General features: G+C 41.1%; 1 protein-coding gene across 3 annotated transcripts in view; it reads left to right on the top strand.

The window, feature by feature from the left end:
- The window catches only part of LOC139210586 (neurexin-1a), a 227609-nt gene that overhangs the window by 39343 nt on the left and 164069 nt on the right, over positions 1-24197 (top strand). The window lies entirely within an intron of this gene.

Raw genomic sequence — 24197 nt, 5'->3', positions numbered from 1 at the left:
GGTCTTGACAAACATGTGATTATTCCTCAGTAATTAGCTTGTTGGCATCCCTCTGGTAAAAACAAGGGTGGTAATTACAAGGAGGAGGTCTTGGGACTGCTGTCTGCTCTCTTCAAGAGACATAACTCATCGGGGGATAAGACAACGAGACAGGAACAGGAGGGCATGGGGGGAGGAGGGGTGGCATGTGTTGAATGTATCCATGCTGTCATAGAAGACAAAACAGCCTCCTAATTGCCGTGCAAGGAGGCTAAACACGGGGCAGGGATGCAATGATGTGGAATAAAGTAAATAATAGAGTGTATGACAGAAACTGCTTTTTAGAAGTCATTAGAAAATATTGGTGCAGATGGATGCACCAGAAAAAAGTGAGAAAGACTAAAAGAAAACAACACAGTTTAACACAGTTAAGTTCAGCCTGTTAATTCACATATTTTGTTGTGTATTGGATACACAGTGTCCGGCAGACTGGATGTTCTGTCTTAAGTCAGAGGGCCGGAGGGTCACTGGGGGCAGATGAAAATCCATCACGGGTTTGAGTAGTGCTGGTTGGACCAATAGGCCACCCTTGGACCTGCAAGGTCCCCAATTGCTGCAGTTGCTTGGCAACCCTTGCTGTAATTAGTCCGTAGATGTAGCGCCTCCAGTCAGATGCCCAGTCTCCACTGCTAGGTCAGACCACAGTAGGAACAGAGCCACACCTACACAGGCTGCGGCTTCTCAAGTGAATTCGTAATCGAGCACTAAACACAATGTCAGCATATGAGCACAGGAAACGACTTCCTCTAATGACTGTAAAACTATTTTCTTGGACTCAAAAACAGACAAAAGCGTCACCCACTTGATAATTGCTTATAGATCAAACAGAAATGTTTAAAAGTTTATCCTTACGTGCCCCTGAAGCACAACATCAATATTTTTACTCCATGATATGATGTTATCTTAGTCATTATTGAGAATTTTGCTTTTTACTTTGTTATTACCACAAAGTAAAGAAAAATCCAGCCACTCGTATTCTTTTTGCAAAGCGAATGATGTGATTCACCTGCTTTTAATTTAGAAATGTCCGAATAACCATACATAATAAGAGAAAGTACACAATTGAAAAACAATCTCTGTTTTCTATATATTTCCTGATGTACTGTAAAACCGGTCTGCTGACTGAGAATATTAGTTTGAATGAAGCCATAGTGAGACACGAGTGTTGCAATGTACATATTTTACCAAACTGAAGTATTGCTTTAAATGTGAAATGTGACAAATGAGATACTGAGCGAGCTAAAGGCCACTTTTGGCAGACTAGAACAGAATGACCAATGCAGCAGCGGCTCAGGAGGCAAATGGGGATTTAAATAAAGACAAATTGCCACAGCACATATTGTGTTGAGATTGCATTTACTGATGGAGTGAGAAAGTAACAGCTCATTCTCCAGAGGGACACTTGTACAAATACATCATGCCCCCTGCACATGAGAATGACAGAACTTAGATGTGCAGGATGTAAGGACTGTAGTGAGGAATAAAGGGAAGAGAGATAATAGAGACTGGATGCGTGAATGAAGTGTGGCTGTGTGTGTGGTGTGAGGGCTTATAATGCCCACTAGACTTCAAATAAAACATTGAAAATCATATCACTGAAAGCTTCATACCGCAGATTACAAAGAATAAAAATAATAATAATAATACGTGGTGTCGTCTGGACCCACGGGGCTGCTGGGGTGGGCTGAAGCTTCTGGGGACATGATGAATAAACGTTCACAAACAATTTCACAAAATTATAGATTCAATTCAGTTAAATTTGCATGCGGAGATACTCGTGGAGAAGCACTGCAGCTGAAAGCCAGTGTCATATTCGCAGCACTTTTAATACATTACATTTTTCCGTTTTGTTTGTTACAGTGTCTGGCACTTCTCTAGACCTTGATATTCCCCAGGAAGCAGCGATAGTCAAGCCACGCCAGAGTGAGAATTAATAGTGTTAAGCTGGTATCAAGGTACAGGAAACACTGTGAGAGTGTTGGATGGAATGAATTGAAAAACTCAAGTTCAGTTACTTGATCCTATTACTGCTTAAGATGAATGTATAGTATGTCAGTGCAGCTCCGAGAAACTTTCATAGCAGCACCAGAGTTGTTAGAATGAAAAGACCACGAACAGTCTGCTGGAAACCGTGATGACACCACAGAAATACCTGTTTGTGCTGTTAGAATCAGAGCCGACAGTCAGATGTTTAATGTTTAAATTAGCATTTATTTGGAGTCACTCTGTTTTGCTCTGTTTTTGGTCTCCACCAGCTCCTGAGTGAAATATCTGGCTCTTTAACGGTCATCACATACAGACACTAAGTTGGTCTGTCAGCTGTTTTGTGCTGGCTTTATAGAAGCTGTTTATGGAAACAGTAAAGTAGTGGGTCTTGAATCCAAAACAGTGAGCTGAAAGATGCTAACATGCCCTGCTGAGCTGAGGGGAACTGCAGAGACAGGTGATAATTCATCACAGGCAAGCAACCCCTTTCACATTATACATGTTGATTGAATCCATTAATATAAAAGCATTGATCAGAGCAGCTTTAAGGTTTTGTATGGGCACTGTAAGCATATTTTAACAGGCCTTCTCTGAAAACAGCTGTTAAGTCACACGTGACACTGAGGCTTCTTTTAATTTCTTCCTCTGTGTCCCCAGATAGATAACAAGCCACTGACGGAGGATTGTTTGGTAGTAATTCATGACCTGCGACCCATATTGCTGACCCATAAAACCTCTGCAAAGTATCAGGAGGTCAATCCTGACTCGATAAATCCCAAGACCAAACATCAGCATCCTCAGATAGAACTGCAATAAAAGAGACACAGCTCGTAAACCCTGCCCCGAGGACCGAAAATATTCTTCCCCCACTGGTCTTTAAACTGTCATTTTACGATCTGACTCTTGTTGTCTTGTGCCATTAAAATATTCAGAGAGAGTCTGTTTCCTCTCTCATTTACCCAAACCCAGAGCTGCATTCAGTTTCCAATCATCTCAAACTGTATGTGCCACATCAGATTTTTGTTATTGTCAATATACTCTCATACAATCTCCTGGTTGGTGTTCATGATGACGCTCTTATCATGTTCCAGAGAATCAAATGAACCAACAATTGCACTGGCTATAGTTTTTATTTTATTTTAAAGTAGTCCTCTAATTTGATCCAGGAGCGCCGTCGTTTCTTTCAGGTCATTAAGCCGTCTTTGGTCATTCATATCGATGGATGCATTCTATTTTTATCTGTTTAAAGACACATTAAACAGATTTCCCACAATGTCCGCGAGTGCAGCGCTCTGTGTGACACGAACACTGTGACCCACATCTCTTTGGAAGTGTTGCTGGATCCCACTGGGGAGTTGTGACATTTCCCCATGTATTCCCTTTTTCTTCATTTTTCCTCCTAAAGCCACGCTCCTGACAGTTCTGCCTCCTTGTTAATTTTGAGCTTTGCAGGATCCCTTTTTATTTATTTATTTTTTCCTTTTCATAGGCCGTGCGAATTGCTAGTCCACAAGCGAGCAGTGACAATAAGCACTCCATATGGAATAGATTTATGAGAGCCAAACCTTAATAAAGGGTGACCCTGGGAGCCACGTCTGCCATTAAGCACCATGTCTCCATAATTTACAGCCTGGACTATCTGGGCACGCTCTCAATACTCTCTAATTCAGTGCTTTACGTTTTCATTTATACACACTGTCTGTCCGGTGTGATCGATTGCCCATTAAAAATGTAAGGGTCAGAAATGGCTTTAATTCATTACTGTGACAAAGGTTATGACGTGCAGCTCCGACTGTTGATTGGTTTGCAAGTCAAATCAATATGCTAATGTTAAGATCCTGACAATAATGAATATGGACTGCAAAATACATTCTTCAAAGTTTTCCTACTGTTTCATTGCTGTGTTGTCTGCAGTACAGTTTTATATCATGCTTTGTAAGGGGTGTCACACACATCCTGTTGTCTTTGCTTTGTTTCCATTCAGTCCTCTTCTATCCCCCTTTGATTTCCCCACTAATGACACACATTAAGAGAGAGAGAGAGGGAGAAAAACAATGTTTCAGCTGTGTAAGTTGAATAGGAGGTTATGCGCTGTAATTCAGAGAGAGTCCTGATTGGCTGCGCTGTTTGTCTCCTGTGATCCCTGTTGTCTCCCCCTCCCTGGTGACTCGCCTGGGGTAACAAAAGCACCGGAGTGGATCCAATCCCAAGTTGGTCCCCTGAGGAACTCCATCTAATGAGCTACATATAAGTTGGTGCTTTTACCTTGAGATGGGGTTCCTCCTCCCTACATGAAGTAAGGGCCTGGGGGCTGCATTGAATATAGAAGTCAGTGCTACTGCTATGCCATGGCATAATTATCACCTTGGTTTAACGTCGTTAAGCATCCTTCTGGAGGTATGCATATAAAGCACCACCTGATATTAATTATGTGTCTTCTTGATTTAAGTAAGTTCTGACTACACACTTGTATGATTGTGGTTCAGTGATGAGTTCATTTGAGAGAGAAGGATCAAAGTGATGTCGATTATTTTTGGAAGGTTGTTAAAACATCTGTTTAACTTTTGAATTAACAACCTTATTACCCCACATGAGTGGTGATAAAGGACGTGGACGTACGTTCAGTGACGTCAGTGTCTTTCTTCCTCTCTACCACTTGTTATGTATCGTCACCTTTTAAGTATCTTATTAGCACATCCAACAGTTACAGAGCAACAATATGATTTTGTCCACTTGATGAATGTAGTTCCAATATTCTCTCCTCCTTTTACTTCTGAGGGAAATAACTGGCTGTTTAGCTGCTAAATGATATGTTTGCCTGTTGTGCGGTGATGGGCAGGTTGTGTTCAAAGAGTTATTGGAGCTTTTTCTGAAAATGAAAGCAAACCCATGAGACTGTGACAGTGATGCTAAACAGTGAAGTTGTGGCCCAGACAGCTAAACAACGAGCTGAAACTCACTATAAAACTCTGTGCAGCTGAGAGGTGCTGCGCATTCAGATGATTAATCTGTTTGTTCATCATATTGTCATTTTTAACATTGTTATTATAAAGATTATTGATTACATCCACTTTGAGCTTAGGGAAAGACAGGTTGTGGTTATTACGAATAAACTATGGTTGAGATATGGTGCAGGTCAGGCAGTAAACTACTTGGTTATGGTTAGGAAAACATCTTGGTCTCATATAATAAAACGGCATCATCATTAATTACATTTACTACTATTGCTGTGACAGGACTCCGGTCCCCACCAGTCCAACGTAAAAGCCTTACTTTCTGCTTCGCTGCATAAAGAGCACAATGCTTTCTGCACTGAACTCTGGATCCACCAGTATGGAGGTGAATACTGAGCTGAGCCGCTTCATGTTGGCTGCAACATCATTATTAGAAAGATTTTATGGTTCATACAGGCTGTGTGAACCAAACGGTTTTGTCCCCTTTTGGAGCGTGATGTGCTTTCAATCAATTTTTAGATATGTTCTGGGCAAAGTTGGCTATAATTCTGTTTTAAGTGACACCATAGCAGAGTTCATCTTCTGAAGAGCACGACTGCGTCTCCAATATGCCTGATTGAGTTTAAAAGTTTGGTCCTGTGCTACACAAAAGTGAACAGTTTCATTAAAACACATTAATGGAATATATGTCACGGAGCCGTTTGGTGGTCAAACAGAAATTAGAAGAAGAGTCAGATCAGCCAAATGTTTAGGAACTTTCCTCTGTGAACCTTCATATTTCATGACAATAAACAAACACTACATCCAGTAGAGATCAGTGACTGTTGTCCAGAGTCATGTCCACATGTTTGAGTGCTCTTTACACTTTCCATCGGCTGCGCTGCGCTGAGAAGCTCTTATCTGCTCTGCACCATAACCTTCCCCAGGGTAGCCACCAACTAATATCCTAGCCTGGGTTTAGGTCAGGATAAAGACCTCTGCTCGCAGAGTCTCTTGGTGACCACAGGTACACAAAAACAGAGCGCTATCTCTCTGCCAGCTCAGCCAGTAAATGGGGAAGACCATTGTAGTGAAGCTTTTAGCCAACATCCTGGGGAGTCCTGAAGACGATGACATTTCTAAATGGACAAGCAGAGCAGTCAGAGAGACGGAGGCACTTACTCCACAGAGACGCTCTCTCTTTTGTTGCCTTTGTGTTTGTTTGCTAAATGCTTCTTTCCACACAAAACATATTCATCATTTCATATTATTACCTTCTATATATTTCTAAACGGGAGCCATTACAGTTTTCTTTCATTAATATATACATATTATATTAGACTATATTATATTTGAGTGTGATACAATATGATGGTCTGAACTGAAGATGGCTCAGTTTACATCCCATACAATCTTTATTAGAGCCCTGTTTTTATGACGGCACTAAAACATAGCCTACATAAATGGGAGTAGGCATTTGGGAAAAGGAAGCGTCAACCTAAATTTTTATCACTTCATTTTACACAACTGCATCTTAATATGTAAAACTGAACATTTCTGCAGTCAAGACACCAGTTAATCTTTATTCAGCTGATCAACCTACACATCCTAATACGATGGAGGTGCACCACTGACTGGAGTCAGTACACATGAAGACTTCACTAGTACGGGAATACTGAGTGAGTTATAACTCGCTAGTTATAATGTGAGTTGACAGAATCTGGATTTCATCATCTATGAACTAATCCTGGTGATATTATGAATTGAAATAGCCCCACTCAGCCAAGCTTCAGCTCTCATTTTTGCAAGAATCAGACCAGCCTGGTCTGATCTGAACTAACCAATCAGCAAACCTGTAGATATTAAATATAGCTCTGCAGCTATTTAAAGAATACTCTGCATACTTAGCACTGCACTCCAGTGTGACTACGTTAACCACAATGCGACTTGACTGACAACAGTTCGGTTAGAGATTTGGGTGTGTTATGCTAGTAGCAGCTAATATAGCCTCAAGCAGAAATGAGTAGAAGGACGCAGAGGTCTGCATAGCTGCACAGCAGAACAGTATTTATGAGCTGATTTTAGCGGACAGTCTATGAGAAATGCTTCAGGAACAGCCAGAATGTTCTTCCATACTGAAAGTCTGACACGAAGACAGCTCAGACAGTTGTATGTTTTCCCGATCAGGTGTGGAAAGAGGTCATGTTGATGGAGAGAAGTGTCAATCATCTGTTTTACAGTCTTCTTCGGGACCTCTGCGTCAAACTAATTCATGCATGGTGCAGCTGGACCAGAATGAATGAAGTGTAAACTGTTGGATGGCTTTGACAGACTAAAGCTGAAGACATGGCTCTTTGGTTTGTTGCATTAATCTCATTTGTGTTGAGATAAACACAAGTGTACAGTTTGCTTCTATTGATCTGGATCTCAGGTTTATGCTGGATCACATGTATATTAGTTTACCTGTATTTTTATAAACGTTTGTTGTCTTTCAAATTGATTCTCTCTGATTGCTCTCTGAATTATTTGCTCAAAAAACAAGAAGTTGATAAATTAGAGCCATGTCGGTGTTGATGACATCCTTTCGATTATTTATGATGTTTATCCTCCTTCTTGTGCACTTCCTGTTCCCATGGATCACAGGGAAAAATATCTGGACAATTATGGGAAGTGAACCAGCAAAGTAATAATCTTCTTATGAATAATGAATCTACTTAATGGTCTGAAGTATCACTTTATGCATACAGGATGACTGGAAATGTAAAGCGATGGAAACAGACAGATAGAATTTACCTGAAACACTTTACATGATGCAGAGTAAGTAGACTGGACGTTCATGGCTGACATGAGTTTCATTTGTGGTTGTAAAAAGCCTTTATTTCACATGTGTGAATGCAGCATCAGAAAGTAATCTACCTTGAAAGTCTCCACATCCAGTTTGGCCCTTTTGTGCTGATTGAGTTTGTTGACTTTCTAAATGAAGTAATCGTTACCTGCTAATGGCATGCTGTTTAATTAGGACTGAGCTGGAATGTGATTTTATTTATTAAAGAGGGAGGAATGATGCTGCAGAAGGTGAACCTGACATGTCTGACTCTCTGCCATGCGGATTGCTGAATAATGCACAGCCGAAGCCTCAAAATAAACCCTCCTTAGCTCCACTCCCTGCCTCTTCTCTCACCACTGTCTGGAGCTTCACTAACACACTCTGCTCTGAATAAAATATACCGGCTCTCTTCTTTCTGTGCTGAAAGTGGCTGGATGTGCAAAAGAAGGACATTAATTGAAATCACTTTTGGGACATTGCCTCTGTTTGTGACCAGCAGGAGACAGCGCTGATTTTTCTGAGCACGACTTACCCGACTTGTCCTGCCGCGTCGGAGTCGGAGTCTTCATCTTGGATGTTGTGGTGATTGGCCCGAGTAGCCTAGCATGCATGGCTGCCCCACAGACTTTTAGCTCCTGATTGATCTGAGATGTTGACAGACAGCAGTGTTTGATTCTGCTCCTGTTATCTGTAATGTAGCTGAAGCTCTCAATGGGCTGACAAGATTAGAATGCATTACTGTCAGAAAGCAGGGTGCCCTGGGGCTGCACCGTGCCTGTTGAGTGTTAATGACTCAGACTTTGCCTCACCAGTGCAGGCCTGTGCTGACAAACCACCGAGTCAATTGCATCCCAATCAGCTTGGCCTGATGCCAGAAAAACAAGGAACGACAGCTGATTTAACTTGATTGATAGCTTTGCAATGTTTAAAATATTGCTGATTTTGGCTCTATCAGATTAACTAAGTCACTCATGAGCCAGTTGTTGACTTGAGAACTGAATTAGAGTTCACAGGGGAGGTTGGGGGCCGCTGTGTTTAAGAGCAGACTGTTCATCATTATGATCCTTTGTAATATTGCTATGACAGGTTATAAAGTCTATTCACTCAAATTCAGGAACTTTCCTACATTCCTGTAGTTAGTAGTTCACTTGAGCTGTCATTTATTTGTTGAACTCCATGATGTCTTATATCTTAAGTGTTTAATTTGCATCTGAGCATTTTTCCTAATCCCTGAAAGAAACTATAACTCAGGAAATATCACTGTGGAACACTAGAATAGTTGTTGGATACTCCAGTGAGCTGATTTTCAGATTTCCCTGCTGAAACTTTAGCGGTTGTAATCTAATATTTTTAATTTGATTGTCAGTGACTCTTTTTCTTAACAGAGAAAAGAGTTGATGGCAACTGAAATGTTACAGTCAGACTTAAACTATATTTTACTCTCAGCAAGTGCTGTTTTTATGTCTAGTGTCTGAGCTGTGTAATTTCTTAAATACATGGTAATATTTTTTGAAGTAAAATGTCACCTGTCAGGCCTTTTAATGCACACTAGTGTTTATTTTCATGAAAAATCAACACTGTATTGATTTTATCTTGAGTATAACTGTCCACCTGTATGCATCAATTGTCTTTGTGTGTGTGTGTGTGTGTGTGTGTGTGTGTGTGTGTGTGTGTGTGCTTTTACCTCTACACACATACATCTTAGGCAGGCAAATGTCCTTGCAGTAGTATTGAGTTAAGAATCCTGTCAGGAAGCAGCTGAAAGGTCCTTGAGGATCATGAGATGGGGAATTGGATCATTAATGCTCAGGTGTTTAATAAGTACTCTGGGGAAAATTAATATCCACTTAATACTCTGTGCCAGGGATTTCTCATCTAATAGAGTAAGCAGTGAATCTTACTGCTCATATGCAGGCAGGGGAAGACTTCCACGATCCCAAATAATGTATATCTTTTCAAAGATATCACCCCTTTGGCTCCGGTGATTGACGGTTTGCTCTGCCCCTCGTAGACGTCAGGCTCTGTGTTTTAAAGCAGCCTCTAGTGTATCAGAAAGCCAATACGGTGGACTTAGTGCTTTTTATCGAGCCGCACATTACACCTGAGGTTTTTTTTATGCTGGCTTTGTTACAGCTTCCATAAGGAGTCGGCTGCATGGCTCCACATGGGTTTGACATACATGCGGCACGGAGAGGTAAAAATACCTGTGTGTGTGTTGAGGGAGGGTTAGACGCGCTGTCGATGTTCTCCAGTTGTCTTGTATAGTGTCTGCAAATGGTCACAGTCATTAAGATCTCTTTGGCCCTCACTCTGAGCGTAACAGATGTGTCTCCTGTTGCCATAGAGACAGGGTTTCCTCTATGGGTGACCCAAATTAATTTGCCAATTACAGTGTATGGGACGCACCAACAGCACATCTCCCTAACTGGAAATGGTCGGAAGAGAGAAAGCAAAGCAAAATGTTCGTGCAATCACAGAGGAGAATTAGCCACATTAATCTCATCTCAACTCTCTTTCAGACACCACATACGTTAGACTTTTCACTGTGCATGCTCCTCTTACTTAAGGTTTTATACAGAGATAAAACAATTTTCAGCAGAATGAGCATATTTTAATATTTATGTTAATTAAATACAAGAAAAACCAATTAAGTTGAATTCCAAACTTGTTCCAGGTCACTGGAAAGTATGCAAATGAATCCCTGACACAAAATCTTGCTCGTTCTCACCGGCTGTGTGGGGAAAACAATTTTTATACCTCAGGACAAACAAATCAGTGAATTTACAATACTAACACAGCATGGAAATGTTTCAGCTGACATTAGACCTGATATTGGTTTATGATTTATCAGAAGAAATACAACTAATTGGATGATGTTTCCAGCCTTTTCAGGGTTTTCATTCCCATGCACATCAAATGTTATATCGCTGTGCAAACTGTGCTGCAAAGATTAATTACATTAAATATAGACCTTATATTCAAACACTTGACTTGCATGCTGACTCTTTTATAGTCTTTTGCATGCAAGCAGCATCTTGGATTCATCAGTCTTGGTAGAGGATTATGCAACCTGATCTTGATATGATTATGACAAATTCTATGAATAGATAATTTACATCCTTTAATGCAATCAGGCGAGAAAATAAAAAAGCAAAAGTGTGTCTACTCTGTTTAATGTAATGTAATGTAATCATCAAACCAATAGGTTTCCCTCTCTGTGTTGTAGAAGAGTTTATTCTATCATGTACTGTAACTGTACTAGACATGTCTTGCTTTGCTTTACACTGACTGTCACTGTAAAAAGGTAAAAACTCCTTTTTTTTAGTATTCAGTGTCCAAAGTGAGAAACTTCTAACCAGCAGCCTTGTTCTAAATACGTACACCTACTTCACATGTTATCAGCTCATTAAATGGCCCATTATCTCTACCATTAGATGACTTTAGAGCGGGCAGAAGCTGCATATCATTTCATGTCATAACTACCTGGTTAGCTTAGAAAAAAACATTGTGGATTCAGTTAAAATAACTATGATAGGAAGTTGTGTTATGTTACCTATGTGACGTAATTTAAAGCAAGTCAACGTTGACTTTTGGCTTCACCTGGGACACAAACCTCTTGGAGCAGAGAGCATCCATTATAATTAACTGTGCACTGACACACCTGCATAGACATCAGGCTGCTCATACGGCCCATGTAGTTGGGCCATTACTTCCTCCTTTCCTTTTCTTCCATCATATTTAGTGTGGCCGCTAGACGTTGCCTCCTAAATATCATTCCAGCTCACCAGAAGATGATGGCGCCCTACTGAGACACTTAGGAGGTACAGTGGTGCTATTTATGCTCCCAGTGTCAACTGATAACCGTTCAATGGGAAAAACCACTCGATTGGCTGTGCAGAAGTTTTTGAAGTGTCGCAGTAGAATGTATTTCTATTATATATGTATTTAAGCCTCTTATTGATTTTGTTGTGATCTGTTTTTTATTTGACCCTAACCCTGCTCTGTTACTTGATGACAGTAGACAGTAGTCTGACTTTTTCCAAATTGTTTTAATTCTCCTTCATAGTCTTCACTGCACCTTGGTCATGCTGCTGCTGCTGCTGCTGCTATTTTATTTAGAATCCCTGCAACACAAAGGACATTTTAAATATTTTAAATGAAGAAATCAGCCCCTTCCATCTGTGTGGAGACATAAAACTATACAGTTTTGCACTACAACACATTCCTACCACACACTGTGTGATGGTCAATAGTACGCAGTCAGAACCATCCCATACGTGTAGTCAGGCTAAGGTATGAGTAGATAATAGTAAATACTGTATGGAGCCTGGAAAACCCCTGTTGCTTTGTAGGGCCTACAAACTCACCTTGAAGCAGGAGGAAATGTACTTATCACCAAACTCTGGTAGAGAGCACAGCAATGGGGCCGCAGACGAGGCTGAGAGGGGGAAGCACAGGGAAAAAGTAAAGTACTCAACAGGAAAACACCCTGCTGTCTGACATATGAGATGTGGAAGGCTAGAAAAGATAGATTTAGAGACTTCAAAACATCTAAAGAATACAGACCCAATCATGTGCAGTGTTGGCTCACATGTTTATACATGGGGTCGTGCAAAGGCTGCAGAAAAACAGGATCACTGAGGTAAAAGTGTTTACTGATGATGATGTAACCTTGGCAGGGTTAGCCCCCAGGCCACTGTTTATGTGCATGAGAAGATGTACTGTACAATATGCTTCTGCATGTAAATGACTCCTCCCAGCAGGCAGTGGAAATTTGCAGAACATGATGCCGTGGTTTGGTAGTTTAAGCTAGACAGGAAAGCACATTAGAAACATCTAATGTTCATTTTCAACCTCTCAAAACGTCATTCGTTTGTGTTTTTAAATCTGCTGATTCTGATTTGGTACTGGTGGTGATACGTTTCACTAAGTGACAACAGTTGCCCCAGAAAAACAGGACTGCCATCAACTTAGCTTTATTATCTGTCTTTATCACACAGTCACCTGTGGTGCTGACCTGCCCTAGTTAGCTAATATATTAGTGTACCTGGTGCTTATTAATGTAACCTATCTAATACTACTGCATAGACCGCCCTCAGATGGATCATAACTAATAAATGGGATATGTTCAGGTGCCGTTATGATATCAGTAAATATCTGCTTTCACCTTTTTTGGCCTTGAGTGTGTATTCCAAGCTCTACCTTCACTATGTCAAAAACAAAGAAAAAATACCCACATACCAGCATAAGAATAATAATAATAATAATACTGATGTTAATATTATTATTAATAATAATAATAATAATAAAACAAAAAAAGAATAATTTGAGTGTGTAACACATTTTTTGCTTTGCTGAAACACAAATAAAGGTCAGCTGAGACTATATTTATACCTCCTACTTATTCAAACGTTGCAGATATTGCTGTTGGTCTATAATGACTGCAGGTACAGTCTGCCGATGAGACCAGGATAGGACACAGCCTGAGGGCTAATAAGAACAGAAGAGGGACAAAGAGAGATATTATGTATGCGTGCATGAGGGTGTCACACGATGCTTGTCAGTGTGACGGGACAGCTGCTGAAACACACACAATTATGTATCAGATGAAGGTGACTTTAGCCCTGCAGGGCAGCGGCAGGTGTCAGTGGAAGGAATACGAGACGATTTCTTAATCCTCTGGAGACAGATGTGGTAGAACAGAAGCACTCCATCTCTCCTTGTTTTTTATCTATTATTTATTATATTATCATACTTTAAATGAATTATATAAATTAATTAGAAATAAATAAGAAGTCCCTGTGTTTCTAAAGAGAAAACCAGCATGTGTTCTAATAGGTTGTTCTAATAACTACGTTTTTTGTCTCGTTGCACATTTTATTTCTATCACAGTTGAACTTACTTTTTCATACCAGTGTATTTATATTGCCGCTCTCTCATCCTGATAGACAGCAGACAGCACCAGCGTGAGATGTGATTATGAACTGTTCTCTCCCGAGTCTGTTTGCTCCTTTAAGGAACCAGAGTGGAGCATCACACTGAGCAAACAAGACACTGCTGTCTGCAGGTGAGACAGCAGAGGCCACACGGTTTGATGAAGCAGTGTGACAGAGACAAAAAGTCGCACTCCATAAAATGACTTTGATATTAAACTATGTGCAGCGCAAGAAGAGGGCAGAACCAGACTTTTGGTGACTTTCATTCAGCCTTAGGATAGCTTCCACTTGCTTCAAATCAATGCTTCAGGATTAACGCCCAAGATTAATGTCGCTTTTACGGGAATCACAGCCAATCACTGGCTTCTCTCTCATAAACCACTCATACGACTCACATACAGTAATGCTCGTGCATTCTGTAGGAGGTTTAGATTGATTTATCCTGAAAGATCTTTCAAATTGTGACAAATCCATATTTGAAGTAAACTGAAACAAATTGCATTGCATTATATTGTTGCGTGTTGCACTGTGACAGGGCTGAATTGAATCATATCAAACTTACTGCCTCAAATATATTAGAGGTGCTCTGAATTATTGAGTCTATATTCAGGCGCATATTGAATCTGTCACAGAGGGATAGATACGCAGCCCTAGAAGTGAATTTGTTCGAGGTCTAGAATCTCATGCGGGCTTCTACATGGCGCTGATGAGCTGCTTCAAGAGAAAGAAGCAGCTCTATAGTCACAAGTGAGCTCCTTTAATGCACAGCAGCAAAGAAACTGTATGTTAGGTGGTGCTTTCCTTTGAAATTATCATGATAATCACAATAACTGACGATAATTCCCGGTTACATTCTGACTGTTAGATGAGCAGATGTTGCTGTGAATTGAGGTAAGTGTCTGTCTTTGATGTCTCGCTTGACCAAAGTCCCTGCAGTCTCAGACAGAGAAATGAGCAGAGTGTGTTTTCTGGTGCATTTATAGCGAAAACGTACAAACTTTCAAATGCACACTGTGCTTAAACTAAATAAAATGCTGGTTAGCATTCAGAAAATGGATTCATTTGCCAGGTGCAGATGCATGTGACTGGGAACTCTGCCCTTCATTATTATAGAATTACTGCCTTCCGGCTGGAGAGAGGGCTTTAGTCATTGTTGGCTTTCATTTAAGGATTCACAGTAAAATTAGAGGAGCTAAAATGGTCACAGTGCCATTGTAATCTTCCATTAAGGCTTGACCATTTATAAAAACAATGTTATATAACATAATCTTACAAAAGATGCTCCAGAGGTGTACTAAACCCATTATGCTGTATTAGGGAGATTGAGCTAATATAAAAGCTCCATTTCTAAATGCTTCACATCATTACAGTAGTGTCTAACAACACAATAACTCATACATGTATTATTAAAATGAATGCATTCATCACTTTCATTTGGCGGACTAATCTGTAGGCTGTACGCCAGGTGGCCATTATTGTGTGCTGTGTTCTTGCTGCTGTTACCGTAACAACATACTGTAGTGTTGAGGGTAAAGCTGAGTGTTATATTATGGAGCAGAGAAGGGAAATCACAGCGTTGACCTTTTAGTAACAAGGGCCACCACAGAGATTCTTCTAATTCCACTTTATTTACATTTTCACGCCCTGCACACTTCCCTCCTCTTCTAACCTCCTCTTTAGGTGTCAGTTTTGCCATGCAGCGAGGTTCTTTTGCCCACTGGCATAATGAATCACATGGCATGGCACTAGTTGGCGGGGCCTTGTCTCCTCTCGGCTGCCTGAGGAGCCATGTCAGATTGATGTACCAGTCACCTAGAGACTCCTTCACATTGTGATTAGAGCAGCCAACCATCCTCCCCAACTATGGAGGGCTTCACCACGGGACGGATACACACTCTTTCTCTTTTGCTCACACACACACACACACACACGCGAACCGACATGGACTTGAATACCAAAGGTGATGCAGCAGTCACACCAGCTTTGTCACAGGGCTTCAGTATGTTTGTGCCCCCAGCCATGTTTCCTGATGTGAAGCCGCTCATTAAGCTCAAACCCATTCCCCTTGAACACAGCACGCTCCCAGCCATATTTTTTAATTAGTTTATTTAGCCTTCCTTGTGCCTCGAGGATGAAACTGCCCTCGTCTAGCACTTGGCTATTCGTTAGTACTTTACTTAACTCTGCAGGGGCTGGAGCTCTGGCAGGATTTCAAATGACAAGTGCACTTACAAAGGTGACTCAGAGATTCAGACGTACAGTAGTGTTGATAGTGAAGTTCTACTGATATTATTGCCGTCTAACTGGACATAGATAAAAATAGATGCCAGGAAAAATAACGAGTGGTAAAAATAATGAAACCTTTGATAATTTCATCACATCAGTCGCAGACAAATGAGGCTTGAGATCTCAGTGCTTTTGCTAACCCGTTAGCTCAGTCATGCTATGTACAGGATTTCCTCGCTGTCAACTACAGTGTTGTTACTGCGACTACTGTTAACTGCAATTAAAGATGTGTATGTCCATTTTTATCTGGATAGCGCGAGCTAATACGCCAAGTATAATTTGCAGGATAAAATCAACAACAGAGTCAACAGAACTACACAATACTGATAGTTGCCCAAAAGACCAACACTGTTCCATAACTGTTCCTGCTTTTGCACTCAGAAATTATTAGATTCAAGATTCAATTATATGAAGATTCACTTTATTCCTTTAGTACCTGCATGCACAGGATGAAATTAAATAGTGTTTCTCACCAGCTACTTACAGTGCAAAGAAAAAACAGAAAAATAAATGTGCATCTAAAAGACAATAATACCATATACATCATTTTTAGAAGAAAGAGTTTTAGAGTCTGAGCTAAAAAGTTATTATCATGTACATCAGCTTCATCATTCTATGGTTGGTTATCATGTCGCTGAAGGGTTTGTCGTATTTTTAGTCCCCTGAAAGTCTCGGCATGAGACACAGAGTGCTTCCATTACACATGACAGATCACAACCTCTTTAGTTTAAAATGTGCCACTTGTAAGCAACACAACAGAAAATGGATGGAGAGAAGGAAATGTAGCATCCACACTCAATAAAAAAATGAACCAATAGTATAAAAGAATGGAGTGACCCAATTAGAGAGAAGAGTTAAACAGAAAAACAGCAATGTGTAGCTTAGTATTCCTAGAAATTCTGTTAACATACAACACATGCACGTTCAGGGTGTTTTTATTGCTAACATGACATTTTCTTACCATCAACTCAGTGTTTTAGTTTCATAACTTTAACTATCTCCTCGTGAAACTGCCCCAAAAACATTATTTGGTTTAAAACGCGATGACTTGAGTATGTGCAGAGTTTCTAGGCTTTCTACCTGACATCACATGTTAAAAAAAAAAAGCAATAAAATGTGTTTGGCTTCTAAAACTTTATTTAGAAGATGATGAAAATATACAGGAAAATATATCTATCAGGCCGGGCTGTATTTTCCACTACATTACAACTCTACCGCTCATGCAAATAAAAGGACTAGCTGAGGACATGAGAGGTGTCCGTGAGCGATATTGGCTTTTACAGTACTGGACAAAATTTTGCCTAATGGGTTCCTCAAATGATGATATGATATCACACAGATGCAAATTAAAGAAGATGACAGTAAGATTTCAAATGCAATATGTTAGAAGCACATTGCGTTTAGCAGAGCTGCTGGCTGTTGGAGCCCTCTGCGTGGTGCTTGTGACAGACAGTAAGGGACAGGCCAGCCAGGAGGGTGCTCTGGGTGAGTAGGCATGTACTCTCCCCCCTTCTGCCTCTGCCTGCCAGCAGCACGCTGAGATGGCACTTTCCCCCACAGACAGAGGGATTGAAGGGATACAAAGTGCAAATCAGCTCCCTATCTCAGCTGGCAAGGGTTCATCTATCTGTCCATCACTCTAGTCTACAAGCGATCTGCTTCTATTTATTCATAAATCCCACTCACTCTTTATTCATTGCAGCCATTTTGTTTCACAAGGTCTTTGCTGAGGCTCAGACGTGCCGACACACACATAAACACATACCCTTTAAGCTGCAGTATTTATTTTTCTGAATTTATTGAACTCGGGAGGTGATGCGATGCAAACTGATGATCTGGGAGGAAATAGGGAAATAAATACCTAAAGGGAATCTCCCCGAGTCTTAGCAGTGTTAAAGCGCTCCCTATCATTATTCAGCACAGGGAAAAAACACAGCTCGCCAATTTAAAAGCCCTGTTTATGGACTTCCATCAAATTTATGGCTTCATTTACTATCTGCAATTGGGGTCTGTGACAAGCTATAAGAAAGCCTGTCCAGATGCAGGGCTGCAGGGAAGCCGTCCTCTTTCCATATCAGCTGTAAAAATGAACTGACTGTACACTAATTTACAAGGAATTCAATTATAAGTATGTTGAATGTATATATATATATATATATATTATTCTCTATCTTTTTTAGTCTGCTTTCCCCAATAAATCAGAAGGACTTTACAGTTTCCAGGTGCATTTACTGTATTAACATGGTGGCTGTATTTCACTCTGATGAGGTGTCATGATGTGATGTACTAGTATTAGATAGCCGCTGGTTGCGAGGCGTGGCACATTGTTTTACAGTTCAATTTCACCCCGTCAACAGCCCTTTGATATCACAGCTGTTTGTTTTAGCCACCAGAAGGATCCTCAGCCTTGTTTGACATGAGAGCATATTTTCTCAGCCTATCATCTAGAAATCCCTGTCCGTGTCTGATGATGTCAGCACACACTTTGGTATGGGATAGACTGAACTATGATACTCTCCAGTTGGGTGGATGCTTTTTTTTTTTTTTTTTTCCTTTGTAGTTGTTTGCTTGTGCCCCTTCGCCATCCCTCTGTCTGCCTTCATCCATCCTGTTTTTATAGCTGCTGGCCAGCCCTCCTCTCTATCAGCACTGTTCGCTGTCCTGGCAGTGAGCTGTGGTCTGCAGGCTCTGCTGGGATGGTCTGCATGCTAAGCTGTGAGGGGATGGAGGGAGCTGAGGCCAAGGCTAACACATGTGACCTTGGGGCTAGAGGCACAGGCAGCATCCACATGAATGGAGGGAGACAGAAGCGTAGAGACATCCATCACATTTTTATTAGCCCCTCAGAGTGTTGCCATTTACATTTCATTGACAGATAAGCACCAACTTTTGAACACCTAGCAGTGCTCGGCCTCAATTTGACTATTTTGCATTATTCTGCTTTTTTCGTCCCACCCCTCTCCCTTTTTCTCTTTGCCTTCACACTAGTAGCCAAATCTCTGCTGTGAGTAATGAAGTTCCTCCCCCTGGCACAACATCATAGAGTGCGTCTCTTTTCCAAGGGCCTGGGGAAAAGCTTGGGCACCCACTACCTTGTATGAATAAATTCTCTGTCAACAACATTAATCTGCACTGTAATTGGGTACCACTGCCACAGCAGCCCGTGTTTTATGAGCAGACACACAATGGAAAGATTGACTCGCTAAAGCTGCACATTCAGTGGTGTAATCTAATGACATGGCTGTGTAAATTAGCAATAGGGGAGACTCAGAGATAACTGCACACAGCAAAGACCACATGACTCTCTGCAGGGCAAAATCCACAGTTTCCTGTAGGAATTATCATCCTGTTGTATTATTCTTATGTAATGATATGCAGTTAGTGAGTACAAAGTTTGAAGCAGCCCTAGAAAAGATCTGCTGCACGTGATTTAAATGTAATGCTGATGTTTAGTGCAACAGAAGGTTGTATGTTGTATGATCCATTTTTATTCAGTGACATGCTTAGAAAATTGACAGAAAAAGTTGACTAAATGAAAAGTTTACTAAAGAAAATATATATTCCAGCTTTTAGATTTTAACATTCTGCTTGACAGCTGAGACATTCACAGTGCTGTATACAGTAAAGCCGATGCCACGCTATGTATATATTTTCAACATCTTTATTTTCAGAATGATTTATTCATACAATCTGTCAGCTTGTAGAACAAGATTTTTTTGTTTCATCCTCAGATTTGCATTATTGGGTAATGCTCCTGATCCCCACAGCTGTCTTCTCAAACAGATCTAGGTTACTGGAAGAGAGTAGAGTCATAATGGCAAAAATGTGTTAGATAAGCATCAGGGGGAGAAACAGTGAAATATTTATCAACCCTCTTTCACTTTGCATGTTTGATGCTGCTTGAAGGCATTAGCATCCTTCTGGTTGACCAGCAGATTAACTGACCATCTATTGCCCACATTTCAATTGATCCTCCAAAAATGTGTCCACAAGGGCAGCTCAAAGAGAGCTCAAAGAGAGCAGCACAATTTGATGTGCAAACAATGAATCTTTTATATGCACTGAATGCACTTTGAATTATCTGGGTCTCTTATAAAATCCTTTTTACTTCAATATCCTTCTGAGAGCCTCTCCTGGTGCTGCATCATAGCTGATTGTTGGAGCAGACCTGTAAAGGTTAATTAGAGAGAGATACAGTAGGCTTCAGTTTGCAAATCACTGTAGCATGTCTGTGGATCCCTCCAAAATCTCCTCTTAACTTGGCCGCTGTATGTTGCAGAGTCTCTCCTTTTGTGGTGGAATGAATCAAGATAATGGAGAAGCATAGATCCAGGCTGTCAACTCTGGCGCCATATTTATGGTTTAAGAGCCATTAGACATTGGTTTGGTGTCAGTCCTGCCTGACAGACTGCCACCCAGGGGTCACAGAAGAAGGACAATCTCTGCTTCAAAAAATAAGACCTGCAAAGACACAACAGCGAGAGCAGAGTGTCCACAAATTACTTATTGCTTCGAGCTCTGTTTCCCTTGGCTCTCCAAATTTGTTGAAGCTGCTTGGCTATTTTAATCTTCGTAAGCATTGTAGTAAATGAGGGCAGATGTCAGTGTGGATTGCCTCTCTAACAGTGCAGAGCTGATAGCTGCTGGTGTGGGTCATTTGGATGTGAAGTCATGCCCTTCATCATGCCTGAGTGCCAACCCATCATGCCCCCCCTGTGATTACTGCTGCGGCTGTTTGCCTGAGGTTCCTGGAGGGAGACAGTTGTCAACACTTTCATTGTTTGTCATCGTCTGTAAAATGCAGTACCACACTTTTGATTGTGCACTCATCCACATGGTAAGATTGGCTCAGGTTCAATTCCAGTGCAGAAAGTTTTCTCTTCCTGTAGAAAATGTGCTGCTATTTGCTATCATAACACAGTTTTCTGGCTAAAAATGTAAAGGAGAGTTTGAGCTTTTGTAGTGTTAACGACGTCTTCCTCAGTGCAGGTGATTCTGCAAGCTAAGCTAAAACCTTGTGGTTATGTAAAACAGCTATAATGGCTATTATTAGAATGACAATGGATCAAATGACTATTTGAGTGTGAGAGGGTTTGCTAGTAATGACAAACCCACAGAGATTTATCACCTGACTCCGTTCCCCTCACCTCTTCCTTAATCTCAGTGTTTTGGTTCATTCTAGTTTTTAGCAGAAGCTGTTTTCAGGGAAGAATCACGGACAGACGGGCAGCGTTAGAAACTACCTGGTGAATACAGTCGAGCATTTAGCAGCTAAAGAGCCAGATTTTACCCTCAGGAGTGAGAGGAGACCAAAAATAGAGCTCACAAGAGAATATTCAACTTAGAAGCACCAGGTGGATACAAACACAATGCTTGCTGATATTATTTCATATACGCTAGATGTATAAATAGGAAATTATATGCTAACAAGTCTGCGATTTCAGACTAAAAGGTTTGTTTTCAGTGCCCCCCAAGTGGCTGAATATCAGTTATATGTATCTATATATATATATAAATATATATACCATATCTGTATTTATATTTTCTACGTCTACTCTTGCTCTTTCCTATTCCATGGTCAACATTAATCCATGTATTATCTATTAATGAACAAAAGCCATGTCGCATGGAAAATGTATGAAGAAGGCGCCACAGCCAGCATGTCTTAGATGTACAGGCTTATTGGCAGTTAAAGCCAGTAAATAACTAACTGCATTGATTGGTTACCATTGTATGTCATCCATCTCCGACAAGAGTATATTGAGGAGAGATCGATACGCTTTTCAAAATGCATCACTCACATACTGTAGCTATCAAATCATTCACTCACAAGGGCAAAACAACAGATCTATCTCTCTGTGTCACGCTCTTTTTGCCCCTCTCTCTCTTTTTTTTTTGAATTCTCTGTGCATTATTTGGCCTCCCTTCCCTTAGCCAGCTTGAGGTCCGCAGACCCTCAGGACTAGAAGCAGTTTGCAGTCCAGAGAGACAGTGCCAGGCTGCGTCCAGGGGTTAATGCACTGTGATGGCTCTGGGTGCATGGCATCGGCATGGCTGAGTGAACATCTCGTCCGAGCACAGTGAGGCTAAACTCTGCCTCTCCAATGCACAGGCCACAGACTGGCCTTCTCGCATGAGAACACAAAGGAGGCTACAGCTGTGAGTAAACAATGCAAAAGACAGACGGGGAGATAAGCTATTATTGTTTTGGTGCTTAGAATCACCTCTGAGCCCTGCGATTGTAATACCTGAGCAGAGTGAACTCATTTCTTCTTCAAGGGTAGTAAAGAGATAGAGAGTGGTGTGACAGTGAAATGTCAGAGGGCGGTGGGTGTTAGCTGGCAGGAAACCTCCAGCAGCAGAACTCTCCATTTGATCCCTGTGGCTCAGCTCCATCTGGCTATACGCTGACCATGTTAGTGGACAACTGCCACTGCCTCATGGCAACGCAACGCTGGCTCATGTATGATAGTGGAGGCTGTCTTATCTTCTAGTGAATCAGCTCTGTCTTATTAAACACACTGAGTGCCAAATAGCCAGAAAAGTCTGCCAGGATGCTTAAGCTCCACACACACCACAGCAGATTAGGATTGTTATTTTAAAGCCAAAACAGCATGTGTAGCTGAGTCACTGTGTCACATACTTTTAATTAGTTTCTGTGTCAATGAGTTACTATTACTACATTTCTAGTGGCATAACAGCAAGCTTTGTTGCATCTGTAGTTATTGTGCAGTTGTGACATTGATAGACTAACGATAATGCTAAGACTAAGGTCACCAAACAGGCTCAGTGAGGTCAGTTGCACAGCGGTATCTCTCCAACATTAGCTAACCTTAGCTACCACAAGCTGCTGGTCATACCAGAGCAGGTAAGGCAATGGCAACTAGACCCCTTAGTGTATTTAGCTGAGCAAGGGTGCTTTTATTGTTTAGGAGTTCATCTTTTTATTTAAAAGAAGAGGATGTTTTAAATCTCTTCTTTCAGATATTAGGTTTTAGAGCAGTGGTTAAACTCCTGACCTCTTGAGGTGTCCAGTAATAGTATTTTAATCGACACTTATTGACACTGCCGCTAACCCTATGACCTTCAAGTGTATTTGAGAGAAGTCCATATGTTATCGTTCCCTAATATCTGAGCAAAAGTTGTACAATTGCAGAAGTTGTTAATCAATCTTCTGTGCTGGAGGTATTCAACCTTCTGCATCCCTCGTGTTACAAACGGTGACGTGCCACGCTGATAGCCTTAATGAGCAGCGCCAAGCGCTCCCAGCCATCCCATAATGAAATTTGCTCGGGGCGGAACAGACCGGAGAGGCTTGGCAGAACATTGGGGCATATGGCGGAAACAGCCGTGATTTCCATGGCAGGTGGCTGGATGCTGCGGATAGGTAAAAGGCTCAGTCACCCAGGGCTACGGCCCTGATGGAGAGTGCTAGAGCAGGACTCTCCAGAAAGTAGCACACAACACATGATCCTTTCCTTCTCCTGCTGTTTCTGCCAGAAAGCTGACTTAGCCTGTACGTTTGTCAGTGTTACCGAGCGTTTTCGTGACATTGACAGAGCAGAGCAGCGTGAATTATATTAAATAACTTTCTTTCTCACCTATATTCTATAATGCCAGAAGCAGGATGAATATGCTAAGCTGTAGTGATACATGTGGACCACACTGATAGTGTTTTATGCAGAGTGAAGGAGTAAGACACTTTAAAAAAAGGGGGCTAAGATGATCCCCTCCCCCCAAACAGTCTGTCCCCTGTCCCTTTTTGTCTCATATGTATGTCTTAAAGAATCAAAAAGAAGCACATGCTGGGAACCCTTGTTAGGGCTGTTTCACCAGTCTCTGGAGCATACTTCAGAGGAATAGAAAAAGCAACCCTGTTCTTTTAATTAATTCGTAAATTTCCAGGCTTTTATTGTGCCATGCTGCAGAAATTGAGTCGCTCTCTCGTGAGAGGCATCAGTAGAGGCCTGGGATCACACGCAGGACTGTGCACATTTTTAGTGCATTTTGTAGGATGTGTATTTCACATACCGTATGCATGTCATCTTTTGTATATGTAATTGTTACAGCAGAAGGAATAAAATGGAATTAGGCTATGTATGTACTGAATCATTCCTTTGTCTTTTAACTGCTGAAACAAGGAAATCCCTTTAAGTCCTGAGTCTCTTCCAGGATAACACTGTATGAGTG

Source organism: Pempheris klunzingeri, chromosome 12 (genome assembly GCF_042242105.1).
Source record: "Pempheris klunzingeri isolate RE-2024b chromosome 12, fPemKlu1.hap1, whole genome shotgun sequence".
Classification (NCBI taxonomy): Eukaryota; Metazoa; Chordata; class Actinopteri; order Acropomatiformes; family Pempheridae; genus Pempheris; species Pempheris klunzingeri.
This window is presented reverse-complemented; position numbering and strand designations above follow the sequence as displayed.